Consider the following 21777-nt stretch of genomic DNA (forward strand, 5'->3'; position numbering starts at 1 on the left):
CTAATGTATATTTTAACTAGACTTTTAGCTTATATGTTTTGAAATTGTTGTTAGGCCTTGTAGCTTGTATGATTTGATTGCTGGAGAGCTTCTACAGCTAAGCAAGAAGGCCATTGCACGAGTTATCTAGCCGTGCGCTCAGGTATGAAAATTGCATATTTTTAAATCTAATGTATATTTTAACTAGACTGTTAGCTTATATATTTTGAAATTGCTGTTAGACCTTGTAGCTTGTATGATTTGATTGCTAGAGAGCTTCTATAGCTAAGCAAGAAGGCTATTGCACGAGTTATATAGCCACGTGATCGGGTATGAAAATTGCATATTTTTTAGTGGCTTAATGTTGTAAGGTCTCTTGAAATAAGACCTTCAGGTGGTTGGTCAAAGTTTTACAAATAATCTTATCCAAAAATTTGCCTAGAGCAATTGACTGAATGTTATAAAAGGTGATTGGATTAAATGTCTTAGGAATAAAGTCAAAGAAAGTATTTTAAAAATATTAAAGTATTTAGCTAGGTCTAAGAAGATTTGTGTACTTTTGATAGTTTTTCTTAGTTTGTGAAAGTTGTAGACCGAAGTTTTCATAGCTCAATTTTTGCTTCTGCAAAGAATGATCATGTCAGATAATATAAGTGAAGAACAAAACAAGGAGACAATCGCTAGATTGTGGTCTAACTTGAAAATAAAAGGTGATGGAAAATGTTATTGTCCTTGAAAATTTTTTAATAGCATAAATTGTAGAAGACTGCTAATCAAAAAAACTAAGAGACATTGTAGGGAGAATGCTCACATTGAAGGGGGGCATGACTATCATCCACTGGTAATTCGTTCATTATATCATTTTAACAATTTTTATACATATGAAACCACTTGATGATGAGTTGATGATCATGGTTTATTTATGTTAATCAATTTTATATAGGTTGATCTCCCCAGGGAAGTACATGATATGAACCACAACAATTCGAAGAATATAGTTTTCGAAGTGGAGGAACATGGAGGTGCAAATATCCAAGGTGAAGATAATGATCCCATGGAAGATGACGATCATGTGCCAGAAAACACAATTGAAGATGATGGTATAAATACATTGATCCATGAAACATTTAGTCCAAGCGTATATGATCATGATGATGATGATAGCCTCGATGTACCTCTACTTGAGAAGGCATATGAGCCCCTATATAAAGACTCCCAAACAACTCTTCTCTCTGTTGTATTGTTGTTGTTGAACTTGAAGGTTATGAGTGGTTTATCCAACATAACAATTGTTGCGTATGTTAAGGTATGTCATATATGTCTTTATAGTTAACAAAGGGTGAATAATGTACCACTAATATTGTTTATATTAACAACTTATATTTTTTCCTATAGATTGATAGGCGAGTTTCTGTTACCATCATCAAATATTCTACCTCACTCATATCAAGAATTATCTATTGTTATGAAAGATATTGGAATGGAGTATCAAGCAATACATGCTTGTCCCAATGATCATATTATATATTATAAAGAACATGAATTTGCAACACAATGCCCTGCATGTCATATGAGTAGATATTGAACAGATCGACTAACAAAAATAGTTCCTCAAAAGGTTCTTCGTTACATCCCCATTATTCCACGGATGCGACAATTATTCAGGTGTAGTAGCTTGACTCAATTTATGGATTATCATGCATGCAATAGAAGTCGAGATGACATTATTCGAATCCCTACAGATGGTTAGGCATTTATGCACATAGAGGAAAAGTGGCAACACTTCAAAGAAGAACCTCGTAATCTCAGGCTTTCATTGGCAGCGGATGGTGTCAATCCATTTGGAGAGATGAGATCTGTTTACTCGGTGTGGCCTATTTTTGTTATCAACAATAACATTCCTCCGTGGATGTCAATAAATAGGGAGCACATTATGTTGGCAATGATTGTTCCAGGTATCTTATCATTTGATAGTTATTAATTTACATGTACTTACAAATCTTACAGTAAAATGGTCACAATAATTATGTAATGTTACTGTTCATTCAAGTAGGTAAATATCAAGTTAAAGATATGAATGTATATATTGAGCCTCTTATCGACGAGTTGGTGGAGTTATGGAACAATGTCACTATGTATGACGTGTCTAGACCAATAGGACAAAGAAAATTTCAATTCCATGCAATACTTCCATGGACAATACATGATGCCCCAGGGCTAACACATTTTTGTGGTATGTTATAGTGAATTCAAGTTGCACACGATAATTCTAATTATAAAAATCAACATATTTAATAATCCAATTATATCATTATCTTGTAGGTCTTCAAACAAAGGGAAAATTTGCAAGTCCAGTTTGTGGTCCAAAAATGAAATCTCGTCATTCAAAAAGTTTAGGAAAGTAGGTGTTTGATGAGTGTAGACACTTCCTCCATAGGAATCATAAGTATCAAAGTACAGAAAAATATCCTTTCAATGGGAAAGAAGAGACTACATCAAAGCCATGAAGAATGACACCTCGCCTATGGAAGTTGGAATATAATAGAATTAATCGTCGAGGTAATGTCGTTCCACCTAATGGTTTATGTTTGTAATTTATATATTTCTATTGTGATTTTTGTTTACTAATTGTGTAATTGATGATCGTGAAGATCATCAAGGAAGTACTGACAACCTTCCAAAGGGACTAAAAAGCTATCCCAGATAATTTAGCAGGTTGCCCTACTATGAGCACTTACAAATTGTGCATTTATTTGATTCTATGCATATTGGAAAGAATATAATAGAGACATTGTGGAAAATATTGGATGGAAGGCGTGACAAAGAAAAAATTGTCAAAATTTGTAATGACATTCATGAATCCAATAATGCATTGAAGAATTTCATTCACTCAAATAGCAACAGAGATCAAATTAATATAAGTGCCCTTCGTTGGTTATTAATGGAGCAGCAAAGTGATGCCATAAAAGAAGTCATACAAAAAATTTGATTTCCCACAGGATTTGCTGTGAACATAAACAATCTCATATCAAAAAAAAGTGAATTTGGGCCAGGGCTCAAAATGCATGATTGGCATACTTTCATCAAGGTAAGTTATGTTCTTCTGTATTTACAATATATTCATAAACTACATGTACTGTTCATTATGTTATGTTAGAAAATAATGAAATGATTGGTTTATAATTACTGCAGTACATGCTTCCTCTATCTCTTCGACTAGAGCCCTTCAACAATAACATCAAACAAGTGATATACGATCTTGAAAAATACATGAGGTAAGCAGTAATATATGTTCAATTTGTTGTATATATTTATTATATTCGTGAGTTTTTTTTCTTGCTATATAATCTATTGTATATTATTTTGTAAAGTCTTGTATCTATATATTTTTTGTGACTTGAATCTCTTAATGTAGGTGGTTGTCATCTAAAGAAATCCATAAAGAAGATATAAAATATTGGAAGAGAAGAATTCCTCATTTACTGTGTGAAATGCAAAAGTGTCTACCTCCAACTTTTTTCAATGCACAGGAACACTACCTCATACACCTAGTTGAGGAGATTGAATTGTGTGGACCTGTACACACTAGGTCAATGTGGATAGTTGAGAGGCACTTGAAATATTTGAAGGCTTTGGTTCGACAAAGAGCACATCCTGAGGGTTCTATGGTAGAAGGATATATGGTATACCAAACTATGGTGTACATTAGTGAATATCTTCCTAAGTTTGCATCAAATATCTGTGTAGATCACATTTGGGATCTTGAGCCTTTTAAAAAATTAGAAGGGGAGTACTTGATGGGGAAAGGTACATTGAGGAAAGTGAGAGGTAATAAATTATAAGATGTTATTGTAATAAATTATTTCTTAATTTTCAAAATAAATCGGTTGTAAGTTGTCTATTTTTTTTTGTACAGGTGCTCGAGAGTGGGATGCACTACATTTGTATATTGCAAACAATCTTGATTGGATGATAGTATGGATTGAATGATGTCAACATTCTGGTCAGACATTAACATGGGAAGGTGTATCTTCATTGGTTAAAGAAGCTCATCATAATGGAGATTCCAATGTTACACAAAGGGAAATAGATTTAGCACATGGTTTAAGAGATTTCTAGGTACATACAAATTTATTAATCACCTGTATGTTTATCAACTCATGATACAATAATTTTGACATGTTTCACATATTAGTGCAGGTTAAACACCACAAGGCTATGTTCTGTAATGGTCAAAAATTTCACTTCAAAGTGTTGGATGACACGAAGAAAACATGTGATTCAGGAATAATTGTAGTCTTTCAAGTGACTAATATTTCATCTAGAAATGACTTACATCCTCGAGAGTCTGAAAATAGATACTATGGCATTTTGGATGTTATACTAGAGTGTGACTTTAGTTCCTTCAAATTAGTACTCTTTATTGTCAAATGGTACAAGCTACAACTTAATCCAAATGATCCTGATAGAACTGTTATTGAACATGATAATGGATTTACAATGGTTAATAGAAGGTCATTTGAGCCAATTGGGGATGAGCCCTATGTTCTTCCAAGCCAATGTGAGCAAGTATTTTACTCAGAGGTTCTACATAAACCGGGTTGGTCATTTGTTGTTAGACATGAACCAAGAGGAAGGCCAATAAAGTATAATGCGATGGAAGAAGAAGATACCGAAGAAGTAGAAGATGATGTAGATGCTGCTACTGATGATGATGATGAAGATGATGTTGATGTTGATGATGACAATGATGATGATGATGATGATGATGATGACAAGGATGATGATGATGATATTTAGAGGTATGCCATCAATCCTTAATCTATTTAATATTAATTTCTTGATAGAAATATATTTGTCTTATATGGTTACATAGTTTATTCATTATCTATTTAAAAGCTACAAGTTTCAACTAGAAATAGAATACTGGTAATCTAAATTAACTATTAATCTAAATTAATTAAATCAAACTATTTAAAACACATATTGATGTGTGAATGTATTGAGCCTTATTTTCTTTCAGGTCAAAAGCATTTGTAAGTGTTTAGTTTAGAAAAGGGAATTCATTAAATATCTATAAAAGGGAATTGTACCTAGAATAAAATTCATAGGGAAAACATAATATAAGTGCTTAGCCCTTCACTAATTTAATGTTTTTAATTTTTATGTGATGTACCTTTTAATGTTTTTAATTTTTATGTGATGCTTATGATGGATTTGATTATGATTATGATGTGATTATGCTCATGATAATTGAATTACATTTGCAGGAAACTTAACCCCTTTCAGGAGCATCCTGCATAGTCTCATGGATCGACAGGTATAAGTCAATACTCCTTATAGTCAGTCTATTTAATACACTTATAAATAGTAAGATTGATGTCTTCTAAGATCTCTCCCATTTGCAGGTACCAGCGAATAGGTATTTGTCAGTGTCTTCCTCGAGTGAGGGAAATATAGGAATAGAAGAGGAAAGTGAGACATGCAGTTTATCTAGAACAGGGAGATTAACTAGAGGTCAAAGGACTAGAAGGAAATTCAATAAACGCATGAAATTTTTCCTTGCTCAAAGTGGGTCATGTTCTTATGATGATGAGATGGAAGGCGACATCGAGGTGCCCTTGAGGTACCAACATCTACAGAAACATTGGGTACCCAAGGAACTTCCTCCAATAAACACTGATTTTTGTGTTAACGAGAGGATATATCGCATAGCACCATCATCATTACATGGTTTGAGCCTATTCTCTATGGATAGCATAAAGGTTTCTTACAACAAAGTTTCTAAATTGATGGAGTATGTTGGACCATGTTACAATTACAAAATTTGGATGCATATTGTTCAATATAAAAAAAATATGCGTAGATATGCCCTCTCGGCAAATTATATACAATAGCAAGACAATAATCAAAGTAAAAGTGTGGCTATATACATTGATGGAAGGCCCAAAAGCAATAGGGAATATTGAAAGTTTTATAAATAGTACACGACCTGAGTCAACTATAAAGCAACCCAATTGCATATTTGAGGCACATGAGGGAAATCGTGTATTCATCTGTGTGATAAAATCAATACGTGCAGGAGAAGAGCTTCTTATTGATTACAATTTGAACCGCATAGATACAAACGAGGCTACTATCATGGGCGTGGTACATATTATTAAACCAACTTCTAATCAATGACTCCAACATACCATTTAGTTAATAAATTTTTGGCTAACACTTTTATACTTGATCTTTGACATAGGAGCACAATATGGAGCAACCACCCAGAGGGGATGCTGGTGATGTTCCCGGCTCATCTACACATGAGCAAGTAAAACTCATTGTAATTGTGCAGACTAGATAGAAGCAAAATGTTATTTTTTTAATGTTTTTTTCTTCATTGTTTAGGAGTAATTTTGCTAATACTAATACTATTGTTGTCACAAAGGGCCAGTGGTCAGAGGGAGGGAAAGGAACTTGCAGTCCCTCAACAGCCCGCCCCTAAGGAGGACATGTTTTATATTGATTTAGCAGAGACCGATGACCCGATTGGTTCAATTAAAAAGTTGCTAAAGAAAATTGGTAGAGAAATTATACGTTTGGCAACCATTAAGCCTACTACTCAGGAAATAAAAAATAGGGCATCTGAATTGTTGCACACCTCTGAAACCTTAAAAGTAAGTATTAATGAAATTTTTAATTAAAAATAGGAGTTCAATAATGGTTTTTATGTTATGCTATTTTATGACATTAATTAAAATATGGATGCGTTGTCTTTACAGGGTTTTTTGTGTGATTTCGAGCCCCATTCCCATGATGAGGGTGCTGCAGGTGGTTCAGGTAGATCGCATGTTCCATTCCCCACTTTTGTTTTCCATTGAATATATACAGGAATTATCATAATCATTGACAATACATGCAATTAAGACTAAATTTATGCACGCATTCTATATTTATGCATGCTCTAACAATTTTATTCTTCAGCTTTAGATCCCATGATGACACTGCCTCCATCTAGGACAACCACAAATCTCTTTTTGACTGCTGAGTCGACAACATGCAACTTATAGGCATCGACTGTTGCACCATCTACTAGTACACGAATCCCTCTTTTTCTCTCTTTTGTTATGTGTTTAAGTGTTATGTGTTTATGATGTCATCTTTGAGTACATTATATATCAACTTACATGCTCATTAAATATGTATGGTTAGCAATATTATATTGATGTGATGATCCTAATCCTTGTTCCAAAACATATTCTTAATTACTAGAATGTTCCCATCACACTGAAGAACGAGCCCTCAAGTGAGCAATAGGGACATTTGTGATGCCTTTAGAAGATGAAAGTTTTCCAAGAAAAACTTAAGGAAAAGCAAAAGAAACTAATAAAATGAGGCATCAAGTGCTTAGGACAACCTCTAGACTTGCAAAATGCTATCCACATGCAACAAACATAGCTACAAAATGAACATGAGATGCCCAACAATAAAAGTTCCTCAAACATAAAGGGATGATTGACTTCCTTGAGGTCGATTGTTGATTCGCATCAGATGCTCCTACATCAAACTCCCCAACTAGGTAAAGACTGGTGAGAATGGCTCACAAATGGAGTTACGTAGTAGGACTACTCTTTTAGACTGTGTCAACCTGTAGCAAACTCTATTGTTGACATAGATAGAGGTAGTTCTACCTATTCCAACACTTGGTCGGGATTCTCACCATCCACCTACATAGTTTGTTCTCTTCTTTTCTTCACTCTTGTGGACTTGTGCTCACCATAGTCCAACCTCCTCATCCAAAGAATTTTCTCTTCTTTTCCTCCACATAATCTCTCCTCTCCTCCCCTTCTTTGTGGAATCATATCCACTGCAAAATGACCACCTCCATGGATGCCCTATAACATTCTCAACTTTCTCTATATGTAATCAATTGAATCCCACAAGAAAATCTGCCAACATCTTTCCCTACCTTCAACAAAGGTAAACCAAATTCTTTATCACAAAATTCATCAAAATTTGCACCATGTTCTTACGCTGCTCTATCATCCACGAGCTCTCTGTATTTCACTGCTGCAATCACATCTTCCTCATCTTCACTATCCCATCTGTCTTACACCTTCCAAGTTTATCCATCCACTCATGCTCTATTGTGAAAAACTATGCCCACAAATCTTCCTCTACCACTTCCTCAGCCTATGAGGCATTTTCTTATCCATCACATTCTTTGCCTTCAATTGTTTTTGCCATAGCTTCCCCTACTTTTGTACCATTTAGGTGCTTGATCTCTTCCTCAAGTAACTTTCTCTTATCAACAGGTTCCTTGTCTAACACTGGACCTTCATTCTAATCTGCTTCATCCATGTCCTCCAAAGGAAATTCCTTCACTGATGCAAATCTATCCATTCTAATCTCCTCTTTCATCACTTTTGAGACCACTAGTGCTTCTCATCTCAACTTTTGCACTTCCCTCTAAATCGCACTCATCTATCTCTTCTTTCAATCTTTCTCCAACACAGGATTCTCAAAATCCATCTAATAACAAATCCTCTCTTCTTTTTCTTTCTTTTCACCATCAATCACTTCAAGTCTTTCCAACTCTCACCTTTTTACCTTCTTTTTCAACTATTCTCACTTCTATCCTCTATAACCAATAGGATTCTAGAAGAGGTACCTCTCCAAGATCTCTTCCACTCACTTCCATTCAATGGAAAAAATCTGCACACATCTTACCTAGCTTCATCTCTGCTAGAGGATAGACAAATTATTTTGCACAACTTCTTTACTATTCACCCTTCTTGACATGCAGATCCTAGTGCAAATTGCCTCCCTTTGATGAAGATGGCTGCACACTTAGGTACATAGGCTCTAATACCATTTGATGGCAATGAAATCCACAATCACCAACAAAATCTAACCTTGCCCTTATGGCGATGAGAACTAAAACAAAATAAATTCATTTTCATAAAGCACATCTTCTGTGACAAAAACTAAAGTAATGTAGTAAATAACTTTCCCACACAAAGAACATTCCATGATCACTTCAAATGTCAGAATACAATATAGATACATAGAAAAAATATATTTTTAGCAACAAGAAATTTAAAAAAATCAATAAATAGAATATATCTAATAATAATCTCCTTCACAATTCACTTGACTAAGATATGCAATTCAACCTTGCACAACTTTAACAAAAATATGAATATGTAGAATCTCCTTCCATACAATTTGACAATTAATGGCATAAAGAATACAAACTTCTCCACATAAACCTGTGAATATTATCAATAATATTTAGGCTTCTCTCATACCCTTATGTTGCCTCCTTTCTTAATTCCTTGTATATTCTTTGCACGCAATCATCCCCTAAATCTAAGAATGGGAATAATTGAACAAGAAAGATCATAAGTTTTATTGAAAGTTTGAAGCTGCTACTTGATAAATTAATGTTAACAAGACATAGTAGAAAATAAGACTAAAAAATACATAAATTGTTGATTTTGTTTCACTGATGTTTATATAGCATAGCAATTTCAATACATAAGAAGGACATATTTCCATAGCAAGTCAATTTGTGATATTGTTATTAGGATTTAGCTATGTAATTTTTTAAGTCAAATTAATTAATGTATGATGTCCCCATCCTTACCCTAGTGATAGAACAGCAATAGAATACTTATGTGGTTAAGGGGTGGCAGATCTTGAGCACCAACAGCTAGCTAGCTAGCTTAATATGAATTACCTGAAGAATTTGCATATCACATCTTGAGAAACAGTGAGAAAGCAAGTCAACCATTTCTGAATTATTGATGTAACCTTGTAGACTTATTCATGTAACCTTGTAACCTTGTAAACTTATGAAACTTTTTGCAATAGGAGCTACAGCATCATTCCCTGGATGTTCCTATGTTCCTAGTACGGGAACGATGAAGGATGTCATATTGATCGTCAGCGACGATGAAGGCATTCCATTAAAAGTAGCCAAAGTTCCAAGTACTTTAAATTTATTATTCTATAGTGATATAATAGTAATTTAGTTTTTGATCACTCTTCATCAACTAATGATCCCATGATTGTTTTGTAGGGAATGATGTTTTTTGGAAAAAACTTGGTGATGAGTGTTTGCGAATATTCGGGCCCACCGTGCGTACCTGGTAGAACATCATATCCTAACTAAAACCCCAAACCACTATTTTGATTTCACATCATTGCTAGAATAGTTTTCTTTTTCATCCATTTCTTGAACTATATTAAAGGTAGCTTCACTTCATTTATGAGTCTAACATGGTTTTTTTACTTAAAAGGTGGAATCTCCAAGACAAAAAGTTGAAGGATGATCTTATAGAGAGCATGACCCAACTCTTTGGACCTCATGCATTCGAGAGAAACAAGCTCCTTGAAAAAGATGGTTTATGTTTGAAGTATATTAGGGACTAGTATAGAAAAAATTATGGGATAACCCTAGGTACGAGTGTCCGCCCTATGTTCCTAAGGCTGAGTGGCAGGGTCTAATTTTGGATGGAAAGTATAAAGCTGACAAGAAAAATACAATTACACCAGTAGAGAGTACACCGCCAAGGTATGTGATACTGTTGAGAATGAAATTATGTACTAATTAACCTCTATATTTATACTATCTAACATATTTCAAACTTTTCATAGATTGCCTAACACATCAAAGGCAACAAAGGCAAGACTAGAAAAGCACGGGACACACAAGCTCGGCTCTGGTGGTTTTTCAAAACTTCAAGCATGAGTTGTAAGTATTCCTGATCCTCAAATTTTGCAACTTTTGTATTTCCTTTTGATATTTTAACTACCCTCCATTGGTTGATGAAACAATGCAAGTAAAATTCACCATACCACGCAAAAATGCAGGGCTCAGAGTTCAAGAGATGCCTCACAGAAGAGGATAAGAGAATTGGCTTCCAACAAGGCTATAGAGCTATGGCTAAATGGCTACAAGCTAAAATCAGTGTGGAAGGTTCTAATAATGATGCATCTGAGCCATAGGTAAATAAGCTAAATGAAATTTATTTCAAATTGAATACTTTACCAATTAGTCTATTTGATGTTAAGTTCCAATATAAAGTGAGTACATATGTTTTAAGCAAGCAATGATAACAATGCGTAGGATGTTGGAATGCAGCCTGACAATCCTTCTACACAATCTATGAATGATGAAGGTTCACATGATGTGCATCCCAGTGGTGGAGGTATACATTTTCTATTAAATTTTTTATATGTAATTGTAATTGGTGTTTGGATTAACGTAACATTTTGTATAGCAGCTATATAGGATCAAGGGGTGGATGTTCATAAGCATGTTGACATTGAGTCCAGACAAAATGATGTGGCCAGATCAAGTAAAGAGTGCCATAGTTATGTTATTTAAAATAATTGAATACTTGTAACAATTATAATAAATTATTTTTAATTTAACTCTTTTATTTGTTATTGCAAAGGACCCCCCTTTGCAACAGCATAGGAATTTGAGATCATCAAGAATAGAGAAAAGAACTGATGAGGGGGGAATTAATGATGACACTGGTGCTCCTCTTAGAGCTTACATAGAAAAAAGAAATAGAAAGAAAAAAATGAAATGATTGTCATCTACATACCTTAATTGATAATGATTGAATTCCATGTCTCAATGAATTTAATTATGTGCTAATGAATGTTCATGAATTATGTGTTAATGCAAAATATTGATGAATGTTGCATGTTTATGAATCTAATGTGTTAATGAATGTTATCATGTGATATTGATTGAATGTTACATTTTATTAATCGTTGAAAGAATGAATGAATGTTAGATGTTAACGAGGAATGTAGAGTGATGTTAGGGGGAGGGGGGTGGGGCCAAATGAACTTCCACCTTCACGTGGTTGGCCCTGTTTAGTAGAGAATATTAAACTATTCTCGAAACAAAGTGAAGCTCAATAAGATGTAAGTGAAGCTCAAATTGGCATAAATAGGGAGTCAATATGATGTAAGGGGTAATTAGAAGTCCTAGGGTGTCCTAGGAAGAGTTATAGGTGGATGGTAGTGTTTACATGATGTAATAGGCTATTAAAGCCCCTAAATGATGTAAAATGCACTCAAAGTGCAAGATCTTGTAAAATTGCCAACATTGGCAACATAAGCCAACTTAGGCTTGAATGGTGTTAGTTAAGGTTATAGGTGTGTGAAGAGTGTTTTAAAAGGTCTTTTAGAGTCATTTAGGAATGACATTATAGTTGACATTATAGGAATGACAAGGATTGATGATCTTATTTTTACCTTTTTCTCTAACACACCTTACTTACCATGTTATCATTCTTTATGATTCTCTAGCTTAAGGATCCTCATATTCTCAGAGATTCTTCTTATATGTGACTTAAATTGGTAGGTTTAAAGATATCTTCCAAGAGGAATATGAGGCTAGTTGGAAAGCTAAATATGACGCAACATAAATCTGGTTGGTTTTGTTTCTTGGCACAATAATATGAAGATTGCAATGTTGATTATCTTGATTCTGTCGGGCACACAATAACTTCATTCAATGATTGATTCTTGAACAAGTATGAGCATAGGCTTATTGATGACATGGTAGCCTATTATTTGAAGAGTGATGGTGCCTATGTTTGGGCATGCAAAAATTATGACGGTGATGTGCAGAGTGATTTCCTTGCACAAGGTTAGTGTTGCAAAATACTATTTTTCATTGAATCTGGCTTTGAAATGATCATTATATCTAATCTTACATATATCTATTGTTTTTTTAAGGAAGGAAACATGATTACTTTCTTTAGAAGCAAACCTGACTGGATTTTCTATTTTCAGGATTTGGATCTCTTGGTCTAATGACATATGTCCTGGTGAGATTGTAATCCACTTTACTATTATATATAACTTGGTTCAATTACCTATTTGTTTGGTGTATATGTTTTCTTACAGGTAAATCATTTTTAAACACAAGATTATTTAGTAGTTTTTATATTATTTTTCAGCAAACATGCACACATTCATCATATTCTATACCCTCATTCTTATTCATACTTTAAGTTGGTTTAGATTTGGTTCATGAGTTGTATGCTCTAATTAAATATTTTGCTGAATTAAGCTCAATTTTCATATCCTGTACTTGGGGTATTGCCTATCATTTGTCGTGGCATTCATTTCTGAGCAAGCTTGTCTACATGTACACACCATGACATCTTTACATGGACATTATGTGTTGCCACTTTTATCCATTGGTGGAACTGCATGCATTTAAATGTCTGGCAGATGTGTCCATGATTCTGTGTATTTTTGTGGTTGTGAAGAGCTTATATTTCAAAAGTGAAAATTTTGGAGGTTTTTAATATTTATTGTTGTGATTGAATATAAACATGCACAATGGCATGGCTCAAGTTGGGCTCATGATTCATGTATTCTAGTTTTAAGAGGACCTATTCTGGGTTGTTAGCCAAGATCCAAAATCCTCTATATCTAAGTTAATTTTGTCTCATCATTTTGCAAAATTTCAAATCTTAATCTTCTACAGGGCCAGGAGATTCCTAACAATGCAGAACATTTATTTTGTTAGAAGACAAAAAATGTTTTGGTCGATCACTAAAATTTAGATGTAGTTTTAATTCTGTTTGTTTTCATAAGTCTAATTGCATTGCCAGTTTGTTGAAGTTTCCCAAATTTAATGTCTACATATAGAATATTTTTAGTTGTTTGCAACCATTATCCCTGTGGGACTTGTATAATAATTTGAAACTAGTAAATCCATTCTTTGTAAATCATTCCTGATTTTAGTTATTTCACAGGTTTGCCCTGATGGAAAGACTATTGAGGCTGAAGCAACTCATGGTACAGTAACTCAGCATTTCCATGTTCATCAAAAGGGAGGTGAAACTAGCACAAATAGCATAGCTTCTATCTTTGCGTGGACACATGGGCTTGCACACAGGTACGAGCACCTAGTTTAGAAGTTCAATGATTGATAGGTGATCCACATTCTATTTATGGCTTTGACCAACATCTACATGATAGTGTATCCATTAACTTCTTTCAGATCTAACAAGCATTCATCCTAAGAATGATCTAGATTCACTTCCAATATCTTCTCTGTGTTTAATTGCTTTTACTACTTTTACGGCAGGGCAAAACTAGATGAAAATCCAAGACTACTTGAATTTTCAGAGAAGCTAGAAGCTGCCTATGTAGGAACTGTTGAGACAGGGAAAATGACAAAAGATTATTTAGGATATTTAGGCGTGGCAGAATATCTTTTATTTTGTTTGGACTAATACAATAATATTTGACATTTTGAAGTGTCTATTTGTATTTTTTTATTATAAATATAGGATGCATACATTTCCTTGTAAAAGCTGATGATAGAGATGAAATTAATTAAGAAATAAGTCATAAAGGGCTTCATTTGAAGCATCATGAGAAAATGCTCATAGTTTCATGACTAAATGCTTCATTGAAGTCTTTGTTTTAGTTTTTTTAAATTTCAAGATATAAACATCTTGTGAAATCCGATGGTAGAGAGAAAAATAATTAAGAAGCAAGTCATAATCAGCTGCATTTGAAGCATCGTGATCAAATGCTCATAGCTTTGTGATTGAATGCAACAATAGGTTCTATGTTTTGTTGCTAAGAAAAACAATCATTTATCACTTTGTATGTGCTTCCATGTAATATATTAATAATATCTTTTATCGGTATGCTTTTGTAGTATCTGTCAAACTATTGATGCTACTCACAAACCAAGTAAAATAGAGGAATACTGTGAAATGTTTAATCTAGGAAATGTTTGTAAGGTATGTAACAAACTAGGAACTATGATGGTCATTTAATTTTTCCCAGAGAGAAGCACTTGCCACAGGCCATATTAGCAGCCAAGGATTTAGTTCTGAGTAAATGGTTACACAAAGTTAGAGTGATATTTAAATTTAATTAGATATAAATTAATATTCTTAGCATTCAAAATTCCAACTGTCAGTTTAGTTCATTCCTGACGGTGATCTATTGGTGATAATTCAGTTCAAAAGGTAATTTATGGAAGACCCAATTTGATCCATCAATCTGTCATGCAATATTTTGCATGATTTTTTCTCAAATTGCAGGATTTTATGCTTTGATTGTGAACATGACTTAATGTTAATTCTTAACATCATCACCGTAATGTGTTGTTATATTCGGTAGATTCCATCATTGTAATTCAGGCAGTTCCATTTTTCATTATAGATCTAGTTGTTTTGTCACTATGTGCTGCTCTATTTTTCTCTGTTCTTTCCTGCAAGTCTGGCTTCTATTTTCCTGGCTAGATCTGTGTAATAGCAGAAATTCTACAAGCTACACTCACCATGAAGAAGGTCATATGCAACACAACCAAAAGAAAGCCTGTGATATAAATATAAAAATGAATACTGAGATAGAAATTATTCACTCAAACATATATTAAACGGATAATGACTTTACAATGGCTTCTAGGTAATTCTGCAATAGAATGCATGCTTTATCAAACTTGTAACATGCACAATATGCAATGATCATTCTTAGCCTTTATTACCTGTGTATTCATAGCTGTCAAATTGTTTTCTTGCTCTTGCTTCTTTGAATGCTGCATGATGTGACAATGCTTTCTTTTTCACCACAGGAACAAGGGAGTGACGACACAGACAATAGCAAGTTCAGCTCTTTGACTGCATACCAGGTAATTTCCCCAATTCTTAAGAATTTGATTTTTTGACACTAAACATAGAATTTATAATTACTAGGCTTTACGAGCCCTGTATATTTGTATGAGTGTTTTCTCTATCTGCCAAATTTTGAGACTATGTCTTTGGCCAAATATTAACTTGTTCTCTTCGTATAGCTGAATTCATATGTATGAAAATTTATTGAGTACTTGACAAGTAAGTTTATTATTGCCCACAACAATGGTAATTTCTTTTGGTTCAACTTTGATATGAGACAATCACGAAACTCTCTACTTGGATTGCTTATGTTGTAATATTATATCAATTATTATGCAGCATTTGCTTACACTATGTGGATCCATCAGTTTTATTTTAATTGTGATATACCTAATAGAGTATTGAGTGTAGATAGTTTATTGGTGAACAAATTTTGCCTAATTTAATTGTGGACAGCCATATATGCTAATTGTAGCATCGATTTGGTGGAGCATTTTATGTTCCTGTTGTGATGATAGTTTGTATGAGTACTATATTGCTCAAAAAAATATAATGACCGGAGGTAGAGACTAATGAGAATGATAATTTGGGTTAGCATGTTGGTGTAAGATTGCATCCAGTGTATCTATTATAACTTTTAAAAACATATAACTATATGAAGAGAATGGCTATAATTTGTATTTCATAAAGAAAACTATAAGGAGTTTTATTGTTTATTTCTCCACTTTTCTCCTAAATTAATTATAGAATAATATAAAAGTTAGAACATTCAACACTTCTTATTGATGGAAGGAGACTACTTTTCCATTGACAAATAAGTTTCAATGTCACCACAAATCTATATAAGACATCTAGGATAGTAAGGACCAGCGGAGCCATGAAAAAGTATAACAACAATGCATCATAATTTGCAATAGAAGGCAACACCATTCCCCTTTTAATTAGTGAGACCAAAGTTCAAACACAACACCTTAGAAACATTACTGATAATCCCTCCCTACACACTCCAAATTTGATTCAAACAACATAGAAAAACCTTTCAAAAAAGCTTACTTCCAACTAAAGAGATAAGTTTCATTTCTTGTAGTCTCTCTCTTTCTGTTTGGCTTTCCTCTAAGTCTTCTTCTAGAATCAATGCTTGAGGTCTCTCAAGAGCTGCATAAGTAATGATTTAATAGTAAGTTTCTACAATTTATAAGAATTCTTCAGTTGATGCTTCTAGAAGGGATTGTTAAAGGATTTTTTCATCAATATTTCGAAACACACTCTGTGATCCATCCTCAGGATGTGATGCAAAATGTTGATGAAAAACTGACTTTTAAAAAACTATGATTTACATGGACAGGAAGATCATTATTTTCTTGAGTATTTTGAATCACCCAATTCAATTAAGAGAAAGGGGATTTCAGGGATTCAACTTACAATCTAAATAATTTGAATTATCTAATACAATCAAGAGAAAGAGGTTATCAACAATTCAACTTACGATTTAGATAGGCCAATGCGAGGGTGTAGAGCAAGTTAAAGAGAGTTGTGTATCCTGCCAGTACTCCAATGGTCATCCAATACTAGTAGCTTTCAGGAAATAATCCACGAGCTTCTAACGTTGCCACACTGATGATTTCATTGCTTGGTCCGCACTGCAACAATAACCAGTCATCACATTATCATAACATTTCTCAACTGAAACACAAAACAAACATCAATGCCCCTTTCTGATCTATATATGTTATAACATAGTTACAATCCTAACCTTCAGCCAATGTGTTGATAGATATTCATTCACTGCAATGGCATTTTGAGCATACATGAGAGGAGATATCCAATACCCCCATATCCACCAGGGCTTGATGTCCTTTGCAAACACAAGATCTGCGATGAATGTCAAATTATTTCAAGTCTAGATTACTAGAATCTATTCTACTTTGTTGACAATGGTATGGTACCTCTGGATATAATGAATCCACCAAGGACTAATACAATCAGGAGTACAAATGTTCCAAAGGTGTTTGCCACAAGCTTACTCCATTCGACTACAAAAATTAAATGAAAAAGCGAGAGAGACATTTGGTGTAGGATGAATAAGAGTAAAAAATATTGATAAACCCTGCATGAGAGAATGGATTAGAGTGATCAAGTGTTGAATTGATGGCGCTATGAGGAAATGAATGGTCTTGAATCTAATACCTTTGGGGATTTGGGGTAAAGCCAATGGTATAGTAGGTGAGAATGACCCATATGGAAGATTCCAAGAGTGAGAGAGTAACTCTCATGACCCATGTAGGAAGTGAATAAGCCCAGGCAGGATACAACTTCGAATCTCTCTGCTTGTAGAACACGGGAAGGTGAATCATAGTAATAGACAGCTCTATAAATCCATTGAACATGATGTTAAGCAGGGTGAAAAATAGAGCACCGAAGTAAATAGACACGAAATATTTTTTTTTTGTTTTACTTCTTTTACCGTTGCAATTGCAATGGCAACCCAAAAATTGCAACGGGGTTGCCATCACATCTACAGCAACTCTGTCACAATTGTTGGGGTTGTCGTCGAATCTACAGCAACTCCATTGCAATTTTTGGGGTTGTCGTCACATCTACAGTAACTCTGTCACAATTGCTAGGGTTTTCGTTGCATCTACAGCAACTCCGTCGTAATTGCTGGGGTTGTTGTCGATGGCAACCCTAGCAATTGCGATGGAGTTGCTGTAGATGCGACAGCAACCCCATCACAATTGCGACTGAAAACAAAGGAACTGTGATGAGGTTGATGTGCCAATAAGGTGGCTACATAGCGATGGATAGGTGTCGCAAATGTGATGGCAAGGGGTAGACTTCGTAAATTGTGACTAAATAACTACGACGTCAATGTCTGTCGCAGTGGTGACACATTACTGTCATAATTGCGACACATAGCTTTCGCAAACTGATGCCAAATCTATTAGTGCTTAGAATTCAGTATCAGTTAACACACTTAAATTTTTAAACACAAACACTTAATGGTTGACTTATGTCATGACCTTTTCTTTGTGTGCTGATTATTATTAATTTTTGTTGAGTGTCCCTATCTAATAAGTCTCTCTGGGATGCATAGCTATAGGACTTGGGGCATGGGGCATTTTTTATTTGTTTTCTACTTGTGGGTGTGGTCTTGAAACTCTAGAGTGTCTCTTGTTGTCCCCTTGAAACACTTAGGACATTTGAGGCATCATCCTTGACTATTTTTCACAACCATTCTTCTAATCATCATGGCATCTATGCCTTGATGCAAGCACGATTTTGCTACATTAAATTGGGTAAGTTAACATCACAGTCATCTTGACCTTTATGTCTTTGATGCTTATGTTAGAATCTTTCCACATTCTAATTTGATATAAATCACATTCATATCTTCATAGTTGCACTTGTGACTAGTGATGATTGTGTGATTTTTTGATGTCCATTAACAATGGCCTAATGATGAAAATAAGTTCTTTTATATTCTCTAAGGAATGATGAATACAAAATCCTATGTTACAGTTGCTCTTTTGCAAGTACATCTTTGCATTTTCATGTAGCTTGCATTATTAGACTTCATCTTAGTTTGCATTTTTAGGCTACATTATGAGTTTGAGAGGGTTTTTCCTTCATCTTTCTTGTGGAATTTTAATCAACTATGGTCATTTTTTGCTCTTCATTTTCTTATCTTTTTTCGTGATCTCAATCGAAATTTATATCTTAAATAGTTGATTGATTTTGGGGCATTATATTTTCTTCTTTCTATTTCTTTCCATATCTTCCCAACTTCTATCTTCCATTTTCTTTTACCCTACTTATTTTCTTCTAATTCACCTTTGGGGCATACTATTCGATGCTAGATGATCTCCCTTGGTTCTGTGATTCTTATATGTATCATCTTACATCAAGAACTTTATCTTTTATTTTATTTGATCAAATTTATCAATTTGTTGTTTCTCCTTTATCTCATTTCAATTTTAACCATGAGGGGGTAGTACCTATCAACTTCAATCCTTGATTTAGTTTTATCAATTTTAAATCCTCAATTTTGTTAAGTCCAAATTTATTTGTATTCTTTTTCCTGATGTGTTCCTGAATCAATCGCACATCTAGGTTATTTGTGATCCCAAATTGATCTCGCACTTTGATTTCTTTTGTTGACTACATGTGTTCCCAAATCGATCACACATTAGTCAAAGAGGGGCAAATGTATGCACCCTAAAATGGTCACCTAGACTATGGGCCCCCATTATTCAATTTATCAATTTCCTAAATCAAATAGTTTGCAATATTTTATTAAATCAATTTTCTTGATCAAATTCAACTATTTCATTTCTAAGGTTTGTCATTTTATCCTAGCTCTTATTTAATTAAAAGAATTTCTTATATCTTTCATCTTACATCAAGAACTTTATCTTTTGTTCAATTTGTTGTTCTTCCTCTATCTCATTTCAATTTCAATCACGAGGGGGTAGTACCTATCAACTTCAATCCTTGATTCAATTTTATCCTTGACTTTTTTAAGTCCAAATTTACTTGTATTCTTTGTCCTGATGTGTTCTCGAATCAACCCCACATCTGGGTTGTTTTATGATCCTAAATTGATCTCACACTTCAATTTCTTTCTTTAACTACATGTGTTCCCAAATCGATCACACATTAGTCAAAGAGGGGTAAATGTATGCACCCTAAGATGGTTTCCTAGGCTATGGGCCCCCACTATTCAATTTATCAATTTCCTGAATCAAATGGTTTGCAATATTTTATTAAATCAATTTAAATTAATTTTCTTGATCAAATTCGATTATTTCATTTCTAAGGTTGATCATTTTATCCTAAGCCTTATTTAATTAAAAGAAAATATCTCTTTTAATTAAATAAAATAAGTCCCCATTTTATTAAAAGAAAACCTCTCTTTTAATTAAATAATTCATCCACATTTTAGTAATTAAGAGAAAAACCTCTCTTTTAATTTAATTAAATATTTCCTATTTAATTAAAAGAACTTGCTCCCTTTTAATTAAATAAATCTCCACTTTAAAAAGGAAATAAAATAAATAAAAATTAAAGAAATCTTTTTTTTATTTTCTCTACAATTAAATGCACATATCTCTAAGTGGGAGTCCTCTTTTTCCTCTTTCCACTCTCTTCTCAAACACTCCTCTTTTCTCATTGGGGGAATTTTGTCTCACATGGATCAAACTCTATTATCCTATATTGGTTGTGAGAAGCCTCCCACCTCCACATTTTCCTTTATAACGAGCCCTCTCCTTCTCATTTTCATATAGAGAAAAAGAGAGAGATATAGAGAAAATAGCTCATTGCTATAGTATTGTTATGCTACAAGTTTAGAGAGTGATTTTGGAGAATGAGTTTGAGCATTAAAGTTTTTTATGGAGAACTTCTATCTTCTTGTCTTATTCTATCTTGCATCCATAGCTTCCATCATGAGGTTTCATCCTTACATTTTCATATTATCTTAGAGTCATATTTCTTTTCATATATTAATATTGCATTGTTATTTCCTTTCATAGATTAGATTTCCTTTCTTGTGTTGCTTTGCATTGTCATTATTTAGATTAGTTTGCATCTTAATTTGCATTCATATTTTGATCCTTGAATCTCTTGTTTCATGGTGTACTTTCATGGGCACAAACTAGGTCAAACTGAGGGCCTCCATCACAAACCCTTGCACTCCATGAATGGAGAGCTACGAGTCACCATTTGAGACCTCATTCTTGAGCAATCTTGGATATAATGACTCATAGAAGTGTGCTCACATTTTATGCATACAATATTATTTTAATACTTTATTATTGTATACTTATTACTAACTAGACTAGCACCATCTACTAGCTCACTAATCTTAGCATTTATCTATATGTCTTACTAACCTAGTCATGTACTAAAATTTTTCTTATTGAGATCATAAATAATTGATTTAAATATTAAGTGCTACCACCCTATTATTAATATCTACTAACAATTTCACATTTCCTAATAATTAAATATAATACACTTAAAGTACTAATTACCACTTAGTCATACAATGCTTAAATAACATAATTCGCTAATTAACTACAATCCACCCTTAACCTTTTTATTAATCCTATTTATTAAGAGCTTCCATAAAATC

General features: G+C 33.7%; 1 pseudogene; it reads left to right on the plus strand.

Annotated features, from left to right (window-relative positions):
• The window catches only part of LOC149562991 (cytosolic isocitrate dehydrogenase [NADP]-like), a 35839-nt pseudogene extending 17433 nt beyond the window's left edge, over positions 1 to 18406 (plus strand).
• The last annotated feature ends 3371 nt before the right edge of the window (positions 18407 to 21777 follow it).

This window comes from Cupressus sempervirens, chromosome 4 (genome assembly GCF_028749045.1).
Source record: "Cupressus sempervirens isolate cs-2001-9-10 chromosome 4, ASM2874904v1, whole genome shotgun sequence".
NCBI classification, from domain to species: domain Eukaryota; kingdom Viridiplantae; phylum Streptophyta; class Pinopsida; order Cupressales; family Cupressaceae; genus Cupressus; species Cupressus sempervirens.